Raw genomic sequence first — 21983 nt, 5'->3', positions numbered from 1 at the left:
ACGAGATGAATATAGGAAGTAGATTCAGAAGTATGTAGGTTGCAGTACTTACTCGGAAATGAAGAGGCTTGCACAGGATAGAGTGGCATGGAGAGCTGCATCAAGACCACAACAACAACAACACTAAAATAGGTTAAGTCAACACCTCGGCTCTCAAGTGCCATTTGCAAACATTTTGTAGAAAATGACTCAGAAACTTTTTCAGAATCTATGCATTTCTTAATGTAATATAAATAGCGCTATTTCTGAAGTTGTCAGATATTTCCTTTGTATTCAGTCTCAACGCCATCTTTACGATCTCGATCTCGAGTGGACGTGAAAATCTAACCTCCCTTCCTTTTTCAGTGTCAACTGGGTGGATTTTAAAAGTCTAACCACGAGGAATGAAAAAGTATATCCCTGTGTCTGTAGTCGCAGTTTATTCTATTTTGCCTACTGGCTACCGGTTTCGTTACACATGTCCATCCTCAAGCCATTCCATGGCAAGCAGTCGTTATACTTGCTTCCCAGGTAGGTGTGTCAAATAGTGTTGTATTTGAACGTCTACTTGGGAAGCAAGTATAACGACTGGTTGCCATGGGATGGCTGAAGATGGTATTGTGTAAGGAAGTCTGTAGCCGAAAATGTTCAAATGTGTGTGAAATCTTATGGGACTTAACTATTAAGGTCATCAGTCCCTAAGCTTACACCCTACTTAAGCTAAATTATCCTAAGGACAAACACACACACCCATGCCCGAGGGAGGACTCGAACCTCCGCCGGGACGAGCTGCACAGTCCATGACTGCAGCGCCTAAGACCGCTCGGCTAATCCCGCGCGGCGAAGTCTGTAGCCAGTAGGCAAAATAGAATAAACTGCGAGTGCAGACACAGCGATATACTTTTTCAGTATTGCATTAGTTGTAGTTCCACTGGCAATATGTAGCGAATATCTAATCGTTGCGACTGATCGCACTTGGTCTTATGTGCAATATGACTTCACCTGATTTTAGTTTATGTCTCTTATGATAAGAATTATTGATATTTGAATAAATGCATGACAGATTGCCTGTTTTTTCAGTGTACAACAGCTAAGAACTACTTACACCTTGACCTCTGCAAATGAAGACTATTAATTACGTACGTTTTTACGTCTGAGTTGACGCTGAGGCAACCGCAAAACATGTCAACATGTTAATAAGTAAAGTATTGGTGGAACTATACGGGATTTGTAAGGAAGACATCACTCAATAAACTGCAACATTGTTCACACCACCTCAATCAGAAAAAAAGCCATACAATACGCAATAGGATAAAAGAGCTAAGAGCATGCGGGGAAAAAGAGTCATTACTTACAAGACAGTCACAAGCACAAATAGCAGTCCATACAATACCGATTTGCCAAGTCATTGTGAAATGTTGGTTACAATACCGACCAGATGGCGACAATAAATGAAACCGTAACCCAAACACGTATATACCATGAGGTGAGAGTTTCGTCTATGGAGTTGAAGGAGCTGTCACGTAGAAATGATTTCAGTTTGGCCTTAAAACTTTCACTATCACCCAGCACCTTTAATTCACAAAAGAAGTGGTCAGATATTTTTATGACTGCATAATTTAGTACTTACTGTGCAAGACAAAGTTTACTTTATGGTAATGGAATGTACTTATTTTAAAGATATTAAATCAATGAATGCTGCTATTATTTTCACATAATGTCTGATTCTTCAAAACACACTTTTTAAGAAAGTAATAGTATTGTGAGACTGTTGTTAGAAACTGCCTAGTTTTATAGACAACGGCGTACATGGAGTGGACAACAGATATTAGTCTTACAGCACGTTTCTGAATTTTGTATCCATGTGTCGAATTGCCCCCAGAAAATTATCAAAGAGTTGGTTGGCAAACTAATGTTTACTTGCCTTTATCACCAGAGTCAGCAATTACACTTAGAACAAACGTTGTTTCAGAAGATGTGTTTTCCAATTCGAGTTCTGATCGACATGCTCATCCTAGAATTTTGAACAAACATTTTAACATATTTCCTTTCCTCTGTACTATATTGTTATCGGTGATAATATATTTTACCTTGTACAGAATAGCATGGAACACGTTTTTTTCTAAATCAAATGATAGTCCGTTTACTGAGAACCAACCAATAATACTTCTCAGTATTTCATTTGTTGTTCTTTCTGTTGGGATTCATGCTTGTGCCATCAACAAAGAGCACTATTTCTGCTTTCTGACCTTAGGAGAGAAGAGGATTTATATATCGTAAGAACAGCAGAAGTTCGACAATTGAACTAGGTGTAACGCCAGCTTTGATTCGTCCGCATTCAGATGGACATTCATAGTGTGAGCTGCATGAGTTTTCTAGCATGACCTTTTGCTTCCTTTCAGTTAAATATGAAGTGAAGAACAACGTTCTCATTATTTCTCGAAAGCCACAAACTTTCTGCAAAAGAATGTTGTGATTTGCACAGAGTAGCTCGGAAATAACTTACCAGTAAAAATGGGTCTCTGTCAGTAGTTTTTTTAATGCTCTTCATTCTCTTGTTAGCTGCATGATTAAAACTGTGTGCCGGACCGAGACTCGAACTCGGGACCTTTGCCTTGCGCGGGCAAGTGCTCTACCAACTGAGCTACCCAAGCACGACTCACGCCCCGTCCTCACAGCTTTACTTCTACCAGTACCTCGTCTCCTACCTTGCAGTGGTACTTCTGCAAGGTTCGCATGAGAGCTTCTGTAAAGTTTGGAAGGTAGGAGACGAGGTACTGGCAGAAGTTAAGCTGTCAAGACGGGACGTGAGTCGTGCTTGGGTAGCTAATATGATAGAGCACTTGTTTGCGAAAGGCAAAGGTCTCGAGTTCGAGTCTCGGTCCGACACACAGTTTTAATCTGCCAGGAAGTTTCATATCAGCGCACACTCCGCTGCAGAGTGAAAATCTCATTCTGGAAACGTCCCCTAGCCTGTGGCTAAGCCAAGTCTCTGCAATATCCTTTCTTCCAGGAGTGCTAGTTCTGCAAGGTTCGCAGGAGAGCTTCTGTAAAGTTTGGAAGGTAGGAGACGAGGTATCGGCAGAAGTTAAGCCGTGAGGACGGGGCCCGAGTAGATGCAACGAACGAAAGCGAACAAAATGAGATTTAAAAAAAAAAAAAGATGTTAGAGCACTTGCCCGCGAAAGGCAAAGGTCCCGAGTTCGAGTCTCGGTCCGGCCCACAGTTTTAATCTGCCAGGAAGTTTCATATCAGCGCACACTCCGCTGCAGAGTAAAATTCTCATTCTGGAAACTTATTGACTCCCTACATCTTTATTCTTCATTTCACCATAGTTGTGGCCGTCTGTCGCTAGAGGGATCTGAATTATAGCGTGTAACATGACGATATGAACGCAACTACGTCTGTGCTCGAAACAGCGTGCTGTAATCGAATTTCGAGTTAGAAGTGATCGTCCACGTATGGAGCGCCCTCTCCTCCAGCAGGAAAATGCCAGACCACACACGAGCGCTGCGACATCCGCAACAATGCGACACGTTGGCTTCACTGTCATCGATCATCTTCCATTTAGTCCCGACTTGGCCCCATCTGATCTTTATCTGTTTCCGAAACTTAAAGAACGCCTTCGAAGACTTCACTTTGACAGTGATCAAGCGGTGCAGGCAGAGGTGAGGTTGTGGCTCCTTCAACAAAGTCAAACATTCAACAGTGACGGTATCAAAGAACTAGTCTGTCGTTGGGTGAAATGTGTCCGTCGCCAGGATGACTTATGTTGAGAAATAAGTATGTAGATATGAAGAATGAAGGTGCAGAATGTTAATGATGTTTGTTCTATTTAAAAAGCTTTAAGAGTTTTCAGATAAAACATTCGGAGACATTACTTTTCAGCCGGCCGGAGTGGCCGTGCGGTTCTAGGCGCTACAGTCTGGAGCCGAGCGACCGCTACGGTCGCAGGTTCGAATCCTGCCTCGGGCATGGATGTGTGTGATGTCCTTAGGTTAGTTAGGTTTAATTAGTTCTAAGTTCTAGGCGACTGATGACCTCAGGTCGCATAGTGCTCAGAGCCATTTTTGAACATTACTTTTCAGCACGCCCTGTAATTAGTTGTTTGTGGCAACAACAACTTAGCGCCTATAATATTGATACTTTGGTTTTGTGAAACTTATGATGTAAATTGTTATTTGGCCATTCTGTGCTTAATAACGTATTAAATAGAACTTCGTTGTATATAAGGGTATTAGCGCAGGTATTTCTATTGGTGACTGAGGACCATGTACTGAACAACATTACAACAGTATTTACGTCATTTGCAGACTAATAACTATAGCTGATGCAAATCATATACTTTTATAGGTTAGCTTGGACCTCCAAGTTCATGTGGCAAGAGCAAGCTATTAATGCTTTTTTTCCCGGAACAACTTGTCAGGTATTGAAATGTGGAGGCATGAAGGCAAAACGGTTAGTCTATACTGACGGCCGTAGTCCACTTAGTGGTGCAGTTACGGCTGTGCAGAAGACATTAGGCAGTAAATCATGTGACGTGTTTACGGGAAGACTGTACAACGGAGAGGAAAAACAATTAACACGCTGGTGTGTGTACTTATTAACGCACCACATGTAAAAATATCTCCACTTTTACCCGCTATAACCTGTATAAATATTTTTATAAATCCAAATTATAAGTCACTGTTCTCCTCCTGAGAAAGGAATGTATTGAAAAGAAATGGATGTGGTCTTCAGCCGCCAAGCTTGGGGGCTACTACGGCTTTTAATTGCAATGCCACCTTACTTTTCTGTATCTGGACACTTTTTCTCTGGACGAAGTCGCCGCAGGCAGAAAGCGCTGGAGACTGTTGTTACCAGGCAATGTTTGAATACAGTCCATGTAAAGGTGCGCTCTACACGAGACTGATATTTGTGCAGAAACATGGTGCAATTTATGGAAGAAGGCGGCGATATAGCACCTTTTGCATTGCCTGGTTTCTGTGTCTACATAATAGGAGATGTGAAGATACTGTGAAAGTAAATCCGCCCAATATTCACAAAAGCACTGTGGCTTAAAGACAAGATACTCACTTCTTGTTTTATATCTGGAATTGTTAAAAGAGAGACAGGTATAGAGAGTGTAATGAGTACTGGGAAACAATACAGTAATAGTTCCATAAATTTTCTGGCGTGCAGCCGCATAGATTTCACTTCTTCTTCTAATATTTCGGACATAAATCGTCCAACCATCTTCAGAGTGAGCCGAGGAGACTGGCGCTCCAGCACTTGCTCCGTCCTTTTAAACCCGCATTCCTTACTCTGCATTCTCACAACCCTGGTACACAGAGCACACGTCACTGCTGACGAGAGCAGTCTGGAGGACGAGCTTCTACACCTGAGAAGAGCTTTTGAAGCGAACGGATACTCTCCGCCGGCCGCTGTGGTCGAACGGTTCTAGGCGCTTCACTCCGGAACCGCGCTGCTGCTACGGTCGCAGGTTCGAATCCTGCCTCGGGCATGGATGTGTCTGATGCCTTTAGGTTAGTTAGGTTAAAGTAGTTCTAAGTCTAGAGGACTGATGACCTGGTGTTATGTCCCGTAGTGCTTAGAACCATTTGAACCAATTTTTTGGGTACTCTCCACACCAGATACGTAAGGTAGTACAAATGAAACCAACAGTTGGCATAAGGAATGCAGAAGAAGACACAGAAAGTTTTAAATCCGTGGCTTTTCTGCCATACGTTGGAAGTGTATCGTCAAAAATAGGACGGATCCTCAGCAAACACAAAGTGAAAGTGATTTTTTCGCCCTCCACCAAAGATAGCAGCACTCTGGATTCCGTTATAGATGATTTGGTTCTTCGGAAGCCCGGGGTTTACAAGATCCCCTGTGAGTGTCGTCGTTCATACATCGGACAAACGACACGAACAGTCCATGAGAGATGTTCAGAGCACCGCAGGTACACCCGGCTCTTGCAACCTAATAAATCGGCGGTGGCAGAGCACTATATTGACACTGGGCGGTGACCAAGCGGTTCTAGGCGCTTCAGTCCGGAATCATGCGGCTGCTACGATCGCTGGTTCGAATCCTGCCTCGGGCATGGATGTGTGTGATGTCCTTAGGTTAGTTAGGTTTACGTAGTTCTAAGTTCTAGGGGACTGATGACCTCAGAAGTTACGTCCTATGGAGCTCTGAATCATTTGAGCCATTTTAACACTGTGCGCTGTGTGGTGTGCGAAAACGTCGAAATTTTAGCTTCTACTGGGAATCGGTAGTGAAAGAAGCAATTGAAATTCGGTTGGCGACGAATTTAATTAATAGAGGTATGGCCTTCAGCTTGGAGAAATCATGGAATGCGGCACTTTCTGTGTTAGACTCACAAAAAACGTCGTGACGCTGCAGTTCGCCGTGATACATCGATATCACCGTGTGGATCGACCGTGCAGCCATAGGTCAAATTTCATGCATATGTTATACCTCCTTGCCGCCGATCAATGTCTGGCAGCTTTTGTATCCGTGGCCGCATTCGCAGTAGCGCGGTCCGCGGGTTCAAAGGACGGTGCGAGTCCTTCCGCATTCGCAGTAGCGCGGTCCGCGGGTTCAAAGGACGGTGCGAGTCCTTCGAGAAAGACAGGCCGCGGTGCGTATGTCGCGAAGGCAGGCCTGAGGTCACTCGCTCGCTAAACTCAGCAGACAAACTACGTTTCTGCACTTGTTAACTCGTAACTAGGTGTGCACGTACAAACGAGAATTGCATATTCTACTGCAATCCACTGTTATGGAGTCTTACTGTTATTAGTCCTAGAATAATCGGAAATACGTAGGCCTACTTATAATACGTCACGGCTGTACTGGGGTGCAATAAAATTAAAACAGTGCCCAAATGACTATCAGTTGCATAAGGCACCGTTTCTTGTATGAAATGAGGACTGTCAAGCGGAAGAGACTACAGTGTGTAAACTTGTAGATGGCAGACCTCTCCCTAGTACTGAATCGGTAGAAGTCGGTAAACGTCGGGAGGCTTCGGTAGGCACGCAGTTTCGATTGCTGCCAACATTACGTAGCTGACTGTGTTGTACAAGGTAGCCATGGTCGTTTGCTTCATTATTGTTTTGCGCTGTACTGTTCTGCGTGTTTTTTATTGTTCAGTTGTGCTAAACATTATCAAAATGAGTGAAGAGGCTGTTGCTGGCCATCTCGGGAGTCGCCAACAACCCCTACCGGTAGGCCTACGGTTACAAGAAGCCTTTCGTCTGCTTTCGTGTAAGCATGACGCGCAATTTGTAGTGCCAGCACTGTAACTGGTAGGCGTGCCTTGCCCCCCTCCCCCCCCCCCCCGGCTACCATCCCCTCCCCTCGCCAGCCAATGCTTCCTTCCTTCTCTCCCCGCACACCCCTGACAACTCTGCCGTCGTACAGTTAACACATTGTAAATGCTATAAACAAGCCGTTATACCATTTGTATCGAGAACTGATCTTAAATTAAATTTTGTTGTAGTACTGTTAATCAGTAAAACTTCATAATAGGAGACTCCAGTAGAAGATGTAAATCTCGTTAGTAGGTACACGTCCAGCTGCTAGTTAACAAGTTTAGAAACGCCGCGGTCTGTCTGTCTTTCTCGTGGGCTTCGGGACGGAGCAAGCGATGCAGCGTCAGTCATTTCGCCTCACTGAAGATGGCTGGACGATATACAGCCGAAATATTAGAAGAAGAAGTGAAATTTATGCGGCTGCAAGCCAGAAATTTAATGGAACAGCTATTGCGCAGGAAAAATATGAAGATTCACAATACAGTGATAATATTCATAGTGATTTGTGTTACTATCTTTTACAAGTACATTGCGTCCATTCATACATATCCTCTTAAAAATACTGTTTACCGACTAAAAATGCATCTCTGCTCTCGTGAACTTTTGTGCTGCAATTTTAATAAGAAAACGATGAAATACGACTGTAAGAGGTCGCATTGGATTGGTTGGTTTGACTTATTTAGTTTCTCGAATTTAAAGATAATAAAACAAGACGAGTAATTTAATTTCTATGTACACAGCTTTGTTAATTTAATTGCAAGACTGACTGACGCTAAATGTCTTGTTAGTTTCGTTCTTGCTCTAAAAGTAAAGTTGCACTCTTCCAAGTCAAATCTCGCTAGGCATTACAAATTCAATTAAAAGAGATTTTTTTGAGTTCGTATCTGCAGGAATGGGAACCTATTCCGTAGACAGTATTGTTTATTTTCAGATGGAAAATACTCAAGGTGAGTTTGTACCTGAATCCTGATCCCGTTGTGAATGCTGACACTGTAGTTTACTGGAAAATACTGAGTTATCAAAATGATAACTAAGGTAAAAGTTAATTGAGGTGATAAATGTTTGTTTCTGCCTAGAACGATCCCCTATCCCTAAATTCCACTGAATGCTCCGGAATAACAACGACAGTCTTGCAACAGTCAAGCAGGTTTTACGTTCAGTTAACTTATATTAAAAATTCAGTTTCATCAAGGCAGTTCTAAAAAGTGTTGAACGATAACTTTTTATTTCTTTGTTGTAGTAATATATAGCATCAGCCGTTACTTTTAGAAACTTTATTTAGGTTACTCCCGTGTGGAGTTTGCTGGTCTCCCATCGGGCGCCTCCCCAGGTGGCGGATAGGGGAATGCTCATCAGATATGGTGGGTATCGGGGAAATAAAATACCCGGGGTGGACCAAAACTAGCAACTGCTGCCTTGTAGTATGAAATTGGCTTATCAAAGGCTAAAGGAAGAAAACCTTGAGTAAAAATTACCTGGTCCTCCGGGTTGGGGGTTGTGCAGTGGGCCAGCTCCTCACTCACATAAAAACATAAAAATGCTAAAAAACCTAATAATATGCCTCGGAAAAATTGGAACTTTGGACGACGAACTGGCAATGAGAAACGGAAAATTATCTTTGGATGCTGGAATGTGCAAGGTATTTCCACTAAAATAAATTTACTCCCTGCAGAACTTGACGTATTCAACATGGATGTTGTCGTACTCTCTGAAACAAAGAAGAAAGGCCAAGGAGAAGATGAATTGGATAATTATGTACATATCTGGAGTGGGGTATCAAAAGCAGTAAGAGCCAAAGCAGGAGTCTCCATTATGATAAAGTGTAAGTAGGCTGTTTAGGCTTTCTTTATGTAAGTTTGCTGTTTATGTTTTTTATTGGCAACGTTACATAGCACTCTGTATGAAAATCACTGGCTGTGCTGTGTGCAGTATGTGGCTAGTTTGCATTGTTGTCTGCCATTATTGTCATGAACTGCTATAGCTGGATGCGAACAGCGCGTAGCGCTGGGCAGTTGGAGGTGAGCCGCCAGCAGTGGAGCCGCCAGCAGTGGTGGATGTGGGCAGAGAGATGGCGGAGTTTTGATAATTTGTAATACTGGATGTCAATTATGAATATTAAGGTAAATACATTATTTGTTCTCTATTAATATCTTTCATTTGCTAACCATCCCTATCAGTAGTAAGTGCCTTCAGTAGTTTGAATCTTTTATTTAGCTGGCAGTAGTGGCACTCGCTGTATTGCAGTAGTTCGAGCAACGAAGATTTTTGTGAGGTAAGTGATTTGTGAAAGGTATAGTTTAATGTTTGTCAGGGCCATTCTTTTGCAGGGATTTTTGATAGTCAGATTGCGTTGCGCTAAATAATATTGTGTGTCAGGTTAAGCACAGGCTTGTATAATTGTTCTAAGTGGACGTTTCACATGTAAAAATTGTTCAAAGGGGACGTTTCATATGGCGACCCTTAGCCTAGGATACCTCACTGGAATCTTCTGATTTTTTTCTTGTAGTTTGTGTATTTAGTGTAGCTTTTGTTTATTGCTAGCGCGTAATTGTAGAGAGAATCTCCTTTGTAGTTGCAGTCTTTCATTGTTGTACAGTAAAACAGTTGTGGCATGCATGTAGCTTTGCGCCAAGTATTTCGCTGCTGCAATTAACTAGATATTATTTTCAGTGCTATGTTAATGTGTTCTCTTGTTTTTGCTATTCAAGTTGTGCTTTTCTGTGTTGTCATGTGAAATATTGTGACAATAATGGCGTGTGAAAAACGTAACACTAGGCTCCAAACTAAATTGAGAAATAATAGTGACGACGAGCGTAGCTTATCAGCACCACTGGGTAGTGAATTAACTAATATTCAAAGTAGTAATTTGGTAACTGTGCATAGGGAAATGGAGCGGGCGTCAGACAATGGCGTAGGCAGTGAAACAGGTAGTGAACAGGGAAGCATTGTCGATCGATCGGTCGGCAACAGCTCGCCTCAGGAATCCGAAATGATAGGACACAATTTTGCAAATACTGTAGATTCAGGTTTTGCGTCCTCACCGTTTTCTCAAATGAGTCAAGACACATTTTCCGCTTGTCAAAATGTGAATGTTGCCGGTGCAAATTCACTGCCGAAAAGCACTGAGGAACATGTTTCAGACACCAGTGCATTGTTATTACAGTTAATGCAACAAATGGGACAAAGGCTACAAAAGTTAGACACAACGCTTGAACAAAATCAGAAACAAATGGGACAGAACCTTCAAAAGTTAGACACAATGGAACAAAATCAGAGACAAACACAGCAAAAGCTTCAAAAGTTAGACACAATGGAACAAAATCAGAGACAAACACAGCAAAAGCTTCAAAAGTTAGACACAATGGAACAAAAGCTTCAAAAGTTAGACTCAGTGGAACATATGCTTGAACAAACACGTGAAGATTTAACTACTGAGTTACATAAAATAGAATCGAAATGTCAGAAAGTCTGTAATGACGTAAAAACACAAATTTGTGAGCATTTCCAACCTATTTTTTCGCGTCATGAGAATGTATTACAGAATCACGAAGCAGCCATAAAAGAACTGCAAACCATTGTTCATGAAAATCATGAGACCTTGTGGGCTAAAATTGACTCAGTTGCATCTACCGATTCGGTTACGCAACTGGCAAAAACTCAGGAAAACTTAAAGAACACAGTAGATTCGATTTCAACACAAATGGACACTCTGAAACTTGGTTCAGAAAAACACACTGAGGAAATGTGTTCACTATCGGAGAAAGTAGCTGAACTTTCGGATCAGGTCACTAACTTATCTACAAAGGTAGATGATGATCTGAATGACACAAGACCCATAGCCTTCACTGACACAGAAGACTATGAACAAATAAGAAAATTCAAACAAAATCAAAATCAAATTAATACACAGTATAAAAGAGAAATCCGGGAAGTACAAGATCAGTTGACGCAGGTGATACAAGAATTACGTATTTCAGAGGACACTCGCGCCCCAATACTGGAAGAGGGACATAGAAATACGGAAAAGCCACAATATAATAACACAGAGCATTTCGGTAATTATGAAAGAAATTGGCAAGGTGCACCGAATTTTGAGATGGAACCGCCGACACGACGTAACAATGACCGATATGTGACTCGCCGACATGATGATTTTGACTATAAGCTGTTCATTACCACACGTAAATTCAAAACATTTAAGAATTCTGGCAACGACATTCATCCACAAGCGTGGCTCCATCAATTCTCTCATTGTTTTCCTCCCAACTGGTCATTAGAACACAGATTAGAATTTATGTGTGGCTACTTGGAGAATGAACCAGCTGTAAGAATGCGATCGGTCATTCACGATTGCCACAGTGAAGGAGAGTTTTACCATGCCTTCCTCTCAGCATATTGGTCTCAAGCCACACAAGACCGCGTAAAACATAGCATCATGATGATGAAACACTTTGAACAATCTGAATTTTCCAGTCTTGTCAAATATTTTGAAGACATGTTGCACAAGAATCAATACCTGTCAAACCCATACAGCCCCTCAGAACTCATCCGCATTTGCTTAATCAAACTGCCCGAACATTTGAGACATATTATTTTAGCAGGACGTTGCAAAGACGACATTGAAGCTTTTCAGGGACTGTTACAAGAACTGGAAATTGACACAGACAGTCGTGGGATGCGAAAACAGGAAAACAATCATTACAGGTCACATCCGTCTCAATTCCGTGACGACAGAAACAATAAATGGCCACGACAAACCTATTCTTACAACGTAAATCGTGACCAAAACAGACACCACCCATATGATAACCACTGGCAGAGTAATAGTTACAGGGAAAGATCACCTTTCCGCGGTAATGACTATCACAGAGACAATCAGAGAAACAGACAATATGGGAACCAAAATAACTATTATCAAGGGAGACAGAATAACTTTAGACGCAACGGTCCAGCGCGTAGTTACGATTCTGGGAGAAATTCTCCACCACATGACCGACAAGAAAGAAACTATCGAACCTACCGACATGACGACAGACGATATGATCGTAACGACAGACCTGAATTGCATCAGAACTGGCGAGATTTAAATAGAGCAGAGCACTCTCGTCACAATGAATTTGTAGAAGTTAGGTCTCCAAATCCCAATAACGACGCGCGCCAACAAAGAGACAATAGGCGATGACTCACACCACTAGCAGCCACAAGACGTACTTATGAAACTGACGACGCAGCTGCCGTAGCTAGTAATTACGTAAAAATGGAAGACATTAGGGACATCTTACTCCAGGAACACGACGTAAAACATAACAACATTGCATATCCTGTGATTCATATTACTGTAAATGACGTAAAATTTACGGCAGTACTTGACTCTGGCAGTCCCATTTCAGTAATTAGCGAAACAGCTTTTAGCAAATGCAACAAAGCGAACGATTGCCCCACACTTCCGTTACGTAAGATTAAATTACAAGGTGCAATCTTTGGAAAAAGTGTAGATGTACGCCAACAAACCAACTTAGAATTCTTTTGTCAAAGCCACAGCTTCTCTATGAACTTCCTTATTGTTCCATTATTGTCGACGGAAATTATACTGGGAGTAGACTTTTTGAATGAATATAAAGCAATCTTAAGCTTTCACGATGCTGAAATAAGTTTAGAGAAAGAAGGTAAGTCAATAGCTTTGAAATTTGAAGACTGGCTCTCAAACCATGATGAGGAAATTAATCGGCTTTACCTTCTGTTAGATAACAGTTCGGAATTTTCTACGGAACTAGACACTAACAATCACTCTGCAAGTACTGACAGGGATGACATCGACGGCATATTTGAAATTAATGAGTTAATTCAGAATAAAATTCAAACAATTGAGAATTGTAATGACACTGATAGGCAGGACCTTTTTGAGATTTTACAAGCACATTCCACAGTTTTTACTCACAAAACAGGAACAATCAAGGGATTTCAATACCAATTTCGTGTTCGTGAGCATACTAAATTTTGTGTAAGACCATACGTAATTCCAGCACATTATAGGGACCGTGTTAGAACAGAAATACAATCTATGCTTGACGAGGGCATTATTGAGCCTGCAGTAAGCTCATACAACAATCCGTTACATGTTGTTGAGAAGAAAAATGGATCGATCAGACTTGTCTTAGATTCGAGACAAATCAATACTATCATTATTCCTGAAACAGACAGGCCGCAGACGATGGAAGAACTTCTTCAAAATTTTAATGGTGTAAAAGTGTTGTCTTCCATTGATCTCAGATCCAGCTTTTATCAGATCGAACTTCATCCAGAATGTAGAAAATACACAGCTTTCCTTTGTTTCGGCGTTTGTTATCAGTTTCGGAAACTTCCTTTTGGTTTGAACATTTCTTCAGCAGCATTCATTCGCGGGTTAAATTCCATATTACCTGAGTTCTTAAAACGTCACATCACCTTATATGTGGACGATATTCTAATAGCAGAAGCCTCATGGGAACAACATAACCGCATCCTCAACAGTTTGTTACGTACTTTTGCAGAATCTGGAATTACAGTTAACTTGGAAAAGTCTGAATTCGGTAGGTCAAAGGTGAAGTTTTTGGGACATATTATTTCTTCTGAAGGCATTCAGCCGGATCCTGAAAAGTTAGAAGCAATCAGAGCCATTCCAGTTCCATCCACAAAAAGACAAGTCCGCAGTTTTCTAGGTCTCGTAAATTTTTACCGTCGTTTTCTGAATATGCAAATTCTAGTTACACCAAAACTTTGTTCTCTCACTGGAAAAAATACTATTTGGAACTGGGACGAACAAGCACAGTTGGAATTCAATTCTTTGAAAGAAGCGTTACTTCACGCGCCAATACTAGCTCATCCAGATCTGTCACAAGATTTCTGCCTTAGCACTGATTCTTCCAAAGTTGGTCTTGGTGCCCATTTATTTCAAGAAGCCATAGAAGATGACATTACTGTTCAGAAAACCATTGCTTTTGCTAGCCGAGTGCTAACAAAATCTGAAAAAAATTATTCCGTTACTGAATTAGAAGCTTTAGCTATCGTTTGGGCATTTAACAAATTCCGTTTCTTTCTTTCTGGTAAGCACGTAAAAGTATACAGTGATCACCGTGCATTACAATTTCTTATGTCTTCAAAATTAAATCATGATAGGTTAAAACGTTGGGCATTGTTTCTGCAAGAATTCCGCTTCACAATAGTCTACATTCCCGGCAAGGAGAACATTGTTGCGGACGCACTGTCACGCGCACCGGCTGGGCTTGAGAAAAGTAACACAGAAGGCAACCTCGAGAAAAATTTCAGTATTCTTTACATTCAGAAAGTCGCCTTTGAAAACTTCATCACCACATCTTTAAAGGACATTGATCATGAACAAGATAAAGATCCGATTTGGAAAGACATCAAAGGTAAATGGCATGAAAAGACACACACTCAGATTCGGCATTATTACCTGGTTAGAAACAACATACTCTTCAAACGCTGCACTGTTGATGACAAGCTATGGGTACTTTGCATTCCAGACGATTTTGTTAATAAGCTCATTTGGTACATTCATTTCAGCTATGCACATTTTGGCCCACGAAAATGTTTTCATATTCTTCGAACGACTTGTTATTTTAACAATATGGAAAAGCGAATTCGAAGAGTCTTGTCTATTTGTAAACTTTGTCAAAAGGCGAAACCGTCTACTATCTCACATCGTGCTCCGCTGTTTCCTATCATTCCTTCTAAATTAAAAGAATTTGCTGCTGTTGATCTCTTGGGACCGCTTGTCAGAACATCTAATGGATTTGCATACGTTCTAGTCGCTGTTGAACTTACTTCAAAATTTGTTTCTTTCACTCCGTTACGTAAAGCCACTGGACGGTCTGTATCCAACGCCTTTGTTAAAAATTTCTTACGTGAAGTTGGACACGTTAGTAAAGTCATTTCAGATAACGGACCGCAATTCAGATCTGCTGTTTGGTCACGCATGCTTCGGAATCATAAAATCAAACCTGTTTTTATTTCATTGTATTCACCACATTGCAACCCGTCTGAACGGATTATGAAAGAAATCAATAAGCTTTGCAGACTTTATTGTCACAGAAAGCATCAGCATTGGGACAGATATTTACACTTATTTCAAAATGTGCTGAATGAAATGCCTCATGATTCCACTGCTTTACCACCTACTCTTGTACTGAAGAATGTAGAACCACCGAACAGAATCAGAGAGCTTGTACCTTTCCCGAATACACGTAAACTGCGACACAAAGACATAATTGATTTGGCTCTTAAAAATATAAAATCTGCAGCAGAGAAAAGGAGAAAACTACACGGTAAAGCAAATGCAAAGAAATTATATATTGGTCAGAAAGTTCTCATTAAAGCTCATTCATTGTCACATAAGAAGAAACACTTGAGTCACAAATTCTTTCTAGTTTACAATGGACCTTACAGAATCCGACGTATACCACATGATAATTGCGTTGAAGTTGAAACTCTGCGTACTAGGAAGAGTAAAGGTTTACACCACATTTCTCATGTCAAACCATTTATTGACAGATAATTTGCTTTTTAACTTAGTCTTTGCAATTTTCACTTCACGCTACTTGTACAATTTGTCAGAGTTAAGAAACTGTTAACATGCAACATTTTGGTTTGCTTACGAGTGGATTCTGGATTTGAGGTGCTTTCTGTGAAATGCCAGATGACACAGTGGTTGGTTTGTGTGACAGCTACACGATTATATCACGACGTTACTAATGAGTGACAATTTACAATGTTGCTTTTGCGGTGTATCTGTTTGATATCTGCACAGTTTTTCTGAATTCTTCTGTAAAGTAAAACATGTTTTAGTGGTGACTTTTGTGCTATTGCTACAAGGAGACAGCCTTTTCCGTAGGACAACAATACGTTACAGCACAGTACTTTCCTCATCACGGCAATAAGCGTAATAAGTATGATATCTATACGCAAAGCATTTCACTTTTGTGTATCATGAGGTAAGTACATTGACTTCTGCAGAACTTAGCTTTCGGAGGACAATAACTACGACACTCCCCAGAGATTATCTTAGAGCAAGACGCACATTTAGCGCTACTGGACACGTATTTGAGTGATTAATTTTGTACTTAAGACATTTATTTTTAGAGATTTTTGAATTACAAAGAAAGTTTTTCGTGACACATTTCATTTCATTGCTGTAAGCTGTAATACCTGAGGATACAATTACAATAAACCTCAGGGGGGTACACGCCTACTTTGTGTACCATGTGTTTGGCAAGCACAAGGAGCCCCAGCTAATATGGTATTTGCTTATACAATTTAACACATCGGTACCATATTTCTCTAACACATAAATTACACAGCTATCTGATCATTTAACAGAGAAACAAACATCTTTTTACTACGTCAGTGACACATGTTTACGTAATTACAGAATTGGATTATTTCACACTTAAGAAATTGTATTTTGTCTGTACTGTGTGAACTCTTCATATTTTTTCGGAACCATTGTGATACTATGAGAGCTTTGAATGATGTATTTGGTATGAGATCATGATTTTTAAAGTACGTTTGAGGTAGATGGCACTACTGAAATGAGCAGAGAATTTTCTTTAGGTTTTGAAATTATTGGAGGAAGCTACGACGATTTTGAGATTTGACTGAGGTTTTATGATGTTATTTTTACGACGACGATGTGTATTATGCTGTTGCGGTAAGTTTATGATCCATAAGCTGATGCTATATGAGTTATTTGATTATGCTATGTATCTGTTATGATGAAATATGGAAAAAGTGTCGACGAATAAGGTAAGGAGTAATGAATAGTGGTTAGGGACTCTGGTTTGTGAAAAAGGTTGTTGGAAACCAAGAATCGTACTTTAAGAGTTATGAAATGTATGTAAATGCGTGAATGTATTACAATGCCGACGAAAATTTTTTGGACTCTGTTATGTCAATTGGATTTTGTCTCTACAGATTTGTAACGCAAATTCTTGACCTGTGAAATATTTTTATATGAGACTGTCACTGTAGCGGAAACTGCTGTCGTAAATATTTCCATAAGAATGTTAAGTGACCACCTGCACATGCGTCGTGGGCACACAGCTGTGTCAGACACCTGGAGAACAAGCCTTTTCAGACGCTCAGGTAGAAAAGAAAGCCATTAGGATGTGCCTTTCATCGCTAATGCGACACGCTCGTTACTTGAAAACATATGATTTTTGTAATGCGTTGTGGGCACACAGCTGTGTCAAACACCTGGAGAATAAACCATTAGGATGTGCCTTTCATCGCTAATGCGACACCCTCGTTACTTAAAAATTTATGATATTTACTGAAATGCCTAACAAAATGACAAGAAATATTTTTACATCTGCACACCTGATTATGACAAGAGTCTTTGTACGAGAGTTGAGAGCAATTAACTTATGAAATGAAATGTCACATGACTACTGAATGACATTTTTATGCTTTGGTTTGTGTAATTGCTTATTTCATTTGATGTCTGGTTTCCAGCTGTGTTGCAGCATTGCTTTTATAAAATGAGATGCATTTGCTAATGTGAACTCTTTCTGTCAACAGATCTATTAAATGATAATTTTGTAATCCACATTCTTTAAAAAAGGAGCACTTGGAAAGGAAAGAACAATAAGAAGTAACTCGTAACAGTAACACTTAATTTTCTTTTCAGGTACATGGTAATATTTTTTTTACAATAAGTTGTTATGGTGCACCACTTTAATTACATAGACATTAAGATGACCACTTTAATTACATAGACATTAAGATGTGAATATGCATTTCCCTTGTCTGCATTGTTGTTTTTACTGTAATATTTTTTCTGCTTGCGCTATGTCATGTTTAGGTATAAGTTGCTGCTGTTTGCAAGGCATAGTGTTATTGAATTTGACTTTTGCTAATTTATGCTGCTAGCTTTGCCAATTTGCATTTCTTTGTCATTTCTGTTTGTGTTGATTTGTTGTGATGCTGCATTGCCTCGTCCTTTGGTATATATATCTGAGCTCAGTAGATTTAAGTTAGCTTAAGAGGGGGTAGACTATATAAGAAACTGACTATGGAGAATAGGTAAAGAATGCATTGCGAAGAAAGATTTGGGCCCCAATGAGTATAGAATACAGGAACGAGGTATAGGTAGGATTTTCTTGGAAATAAATGATGAGGTAAGCAATGTGTGAACATATAAATACAGAAAGCATGCTTGGATAGGATTTTTTTGGTGGAAACAAATGTTGAAATAAGACGAAAGATCTATCGAATGAAGTTGTGGGGTGGACTGCAGTACCAAATGTTACACTGAAAACAAACCCTGTCCTTTCCTTTTGTGTTATCCCACTATGTGTTTGGGTACCCTTGTGTATTTGTGTTTTTCCTGTCTTTATGTGTTTAGCTGATGAGAGCTCTGTTGTAGACTTTTTCTAATATTCTGTTATTTTCTTTGTCAAGATGCTTAGACATTATTTATTCTGTGTTGTTTTCATGCTCATGTGTGAAGTTGACGTTTCAAAAGTTATTCTGATCTTTTATGTATGTACTCATGTCATCATTCCTGTAACACTGATGTATATGTTTATTTCTATTCTTTTGTAAAGCCCCTATTACTACAAATGTTATCTGTATTGTTATGTTTTTAATGATGTATTTTGTATCTTTGTAATTGTATTCTTATGTTATATAATTGTAATTGACACCAGTTACTCAAATTAAGTAACTTGTAAGCATTCATTTCACTGCACACATTTCTGTTGGTCATAGTATATGGACAATATGTGAGAAGTAGGGACTGTTAGTGTTTGCACGTGTGTTAATAATTCAGCAAGGGACTGGATAACAGCATTGCTGGTTCTAAGGACAATTCCAAAAACTTTGTGAGTGCACAAGTGGTGGTTATGGACTTGCTCTATTATCCGCAAGACTCTTCAATGGTGATTGTGCACCTGCACAGTCGCAACAGATGGCTGCTGGCCATCTCTACAAGGACAACAGTGGGTCTGCTCCTCTGGTGGCCCACCAATACCATACTCTCTACCAGGACTACAGTGGGTCTGCTCTGTGATGACCTACCTACCAATCTTCTTCAAAACGTCGAATGACTCTGCTGTGGGTTTGCTCTGTTGTGGCCCATTACCTGTCAGCATGTCAAGAGTCAGCACTGTCTTTCCGTTGGAAGGACAACACTACTTCTTCAAGACTGCATGGAAATCCACTACTTCTGTGTGCAATTTTTTTTACTAATGAGACTTTGTGAACAAACACCTGTAATTACTATTATGATGAACAATCTGGACTGTCTTTATGGACTGTGAGAAAATTTTAGCTTTTGACCAACATTGTATCAATAAGTGTGTGCATTGGATATCTTTGTTAGTGTAATTATGAAAAATTTTATCAAATCATTATTGGCCACCGGCCAAAAACATTTTGTAAAATTTTTTGTGGGGAGCATGGGGGCTATGTAAGTAGGCTGTTTAGGCTTTCTTTATGTAAGTTTGCTGTTTATGTTTTTTATTGGCAACGTTACATAGCACTCTGTATGAAAATCACTGGCTGTGCTGTGTGCAGTATGTGGCTAGTTTGCATTGTTGTCTGCCATTATTGTCATGAACTGCTATAGCTGGATGCGAACAGCACGTAGCGCTGGGCAGTTGGAGGTGAGCCGCCAGCAGTGGAGCCGCCAGCAGTGGTGGATGTGGGCAGAGAGATGGCGGAGTTTTGATAATTTGTAATACTGGATGTCAATTATGAATATTAAGGTAAATACATTATTTGTTCTCTATTAATATCTTTCATTTGCTAACCATCCCTATCAGTAGTTAGTGCCTTCAGTAGTTTGAATCTTTTATTTAGCTGGCAGTAGTGGCACTCGCTGTATTGCAGTAGTTCGAGCAACGAAGATTTTTGTGAGGTAAGTGATTTGTGAAAGGTATAGTTTAATGTTTGTCAGGGCCATTCTTTTGCAGGGATTTTTGATAGTCAGATTGCGTTGCGCTAAATAATATTGTGTGTCAGGTTAAGCACAGGCTTGTATAATTGTTCTAAGTGGACGTTTCACATGTAAAATTGTTCAAAGGGGACGTTTCAAAAGAAATCATGGAAAGAAAGAATCACAAATTGGACATACATCAATCAACGTATTATAACCGTTGAAATGACATTATTTGCTAGGGAAGCTGTGATTATTGGCGTATATGCACCCACGAACGACACAAAAGATAAAGAGAAAGATACATTTTGGGACACCCTCAGGGAGACTATTGAAAAAATCCCAAGAAGAAAGGAACTGATTATCATGGGAGATCTGAATGGAAGGGTAGGAATTAGAGAATCTTGTAGAATAGTAGGAAAACATGGAGAGGACGAATATAATGACAATGGGGAACGGTTGATTGCAATTTGTGAACAATTTGATCTAAAAATTACCAACACATTTTTCAAACATAAGGACATTCATAAATATACTTGGCAACAGAACACCAAAGAACTTCGTTCTATAATAGATTATATTATCATTAGGCAAACAAGTAGTTTCAAGGCAGTAGACGTCAGATCTTATAGAGGAGCCCAGTGTGGATCAGACCACTATCTAGTTAAAATGAAGTCTTTCTGGCCATGGAAGAATGCAGGGAGTGATACAAGTAACATAAATAAAACGAACCAGACTGAGAAAGATGAAAATTTACCTTTTAATATTGACAGCCCACAAAACGAAAGTATCAGAACACTCTTTGCGGCCAGGATGGAAAGGAAACTGGTTGAATCATTTGAAGGAAGTACAGAGGAAATATATGACTATATAAAAGCTAATATGAAAATCATAGCAACAGAGGTGTTGGGTAAAAAAGATAGCAACCACAACCGTGCAGCAGAGTGGTGGTCAGAGGAACTAGAGGTCCTCGTTAGAGAAAAACGAAATGCGTTCCTTCAGTGGTTGAATGATAAATCAGAAGAAACAAGGTCAATATATAAGGAAAAGAAGAATGAAGTGATGAAAAAAGTAAGGATGGCAAAAAATGAAGCATGGGAAAGAACATGTGCCAAGGTGAATAGCAAATTAGGATTTGGGAGAGCAAAAGAAGCATGGTCAGTATTGAAAGGACTTCGACAGGATACAAAAAGCAAAACTAATCTCCAACTGATAACACAAAAGGAATGGGAAGAGTATTTCCAAAAATTATTAAATGAGGACAGAGAAGAATATCTAGAAGAAGGAACAGGGGAAGATAAAGGACATGAAGATGATGAGATCCAGATTTTAGAAAGTGAAGTACTTCAGGCGTTGAGAACAGGAAAGAATGGTAAATCACCGGGACCAGGCAATATCAATCTGGAATGTCTGAAATATGGTGGTGACAAAATTGTGAAACTGATAACACAGCTCTTCAACAAAATGATACATGGAGATTCAATACCCAACGAGATGAAGCTAGGTTACATTAATACAATATTTAAGAAAGGGGATCGCAAAATTTGTTCAAACTATCGAGGAATTTGTGTTACAAACACTTTAATGAGAATTTTTGCGAAAGTAATTAAAAACAAACTGGAAAAAAATTTTAGAACCCAAGAAGAACAATGTGGATTCACTGCTGGGAGATCATGTGTAGACCATATTTTCACATTACGACAGATTTTGGAGAAACATAGGGAAAACTCAAAAAGTATAGGATTAATTTTCATAGATCTAGAAAAAGCGTATGA

General features: G+C 39.9%; 1 non-coding gene across 1 annotated transcript; it reads right to left on the bottom strand.

Moving 5' to 3' along the window:
• Window positions 1-2559: 2559 nt before the first annotated feature.
• Window positions 2560-2634, bottom strand: Trnaa-cgc (transfer RNA alanine (anticodon CGC)). The gene has a single exon. It is a non-coding gene; the product is annotated as a tRNA-Ala (tRNA).
• Window positions 2635-21983: the final 19349 nt, after the last annotated feature.

The sequence above is a fragment of the Schistocerca cancellata genome, chromosome 3 (assembly GCF_023864275.1).
Source record: "Schistocerca cancellata isolate TAMUIC-IGC-003103 chromosome 3, iqSchCanc2.1, whole genome shotgun sequence".
In the NCBI taxonomy this organism is placed as follows: Eukaryota; Metazoa; Arthropoda; class Insecta; order Orthoptera; family Acrididae; genus Schistocerca; species Schistocerca cancellata.
The sequence above is the reverse complement of the archived record's forward strand: the minus strand, read 5'-3'. Positions and strand labels throughout refer to the sequence as shown.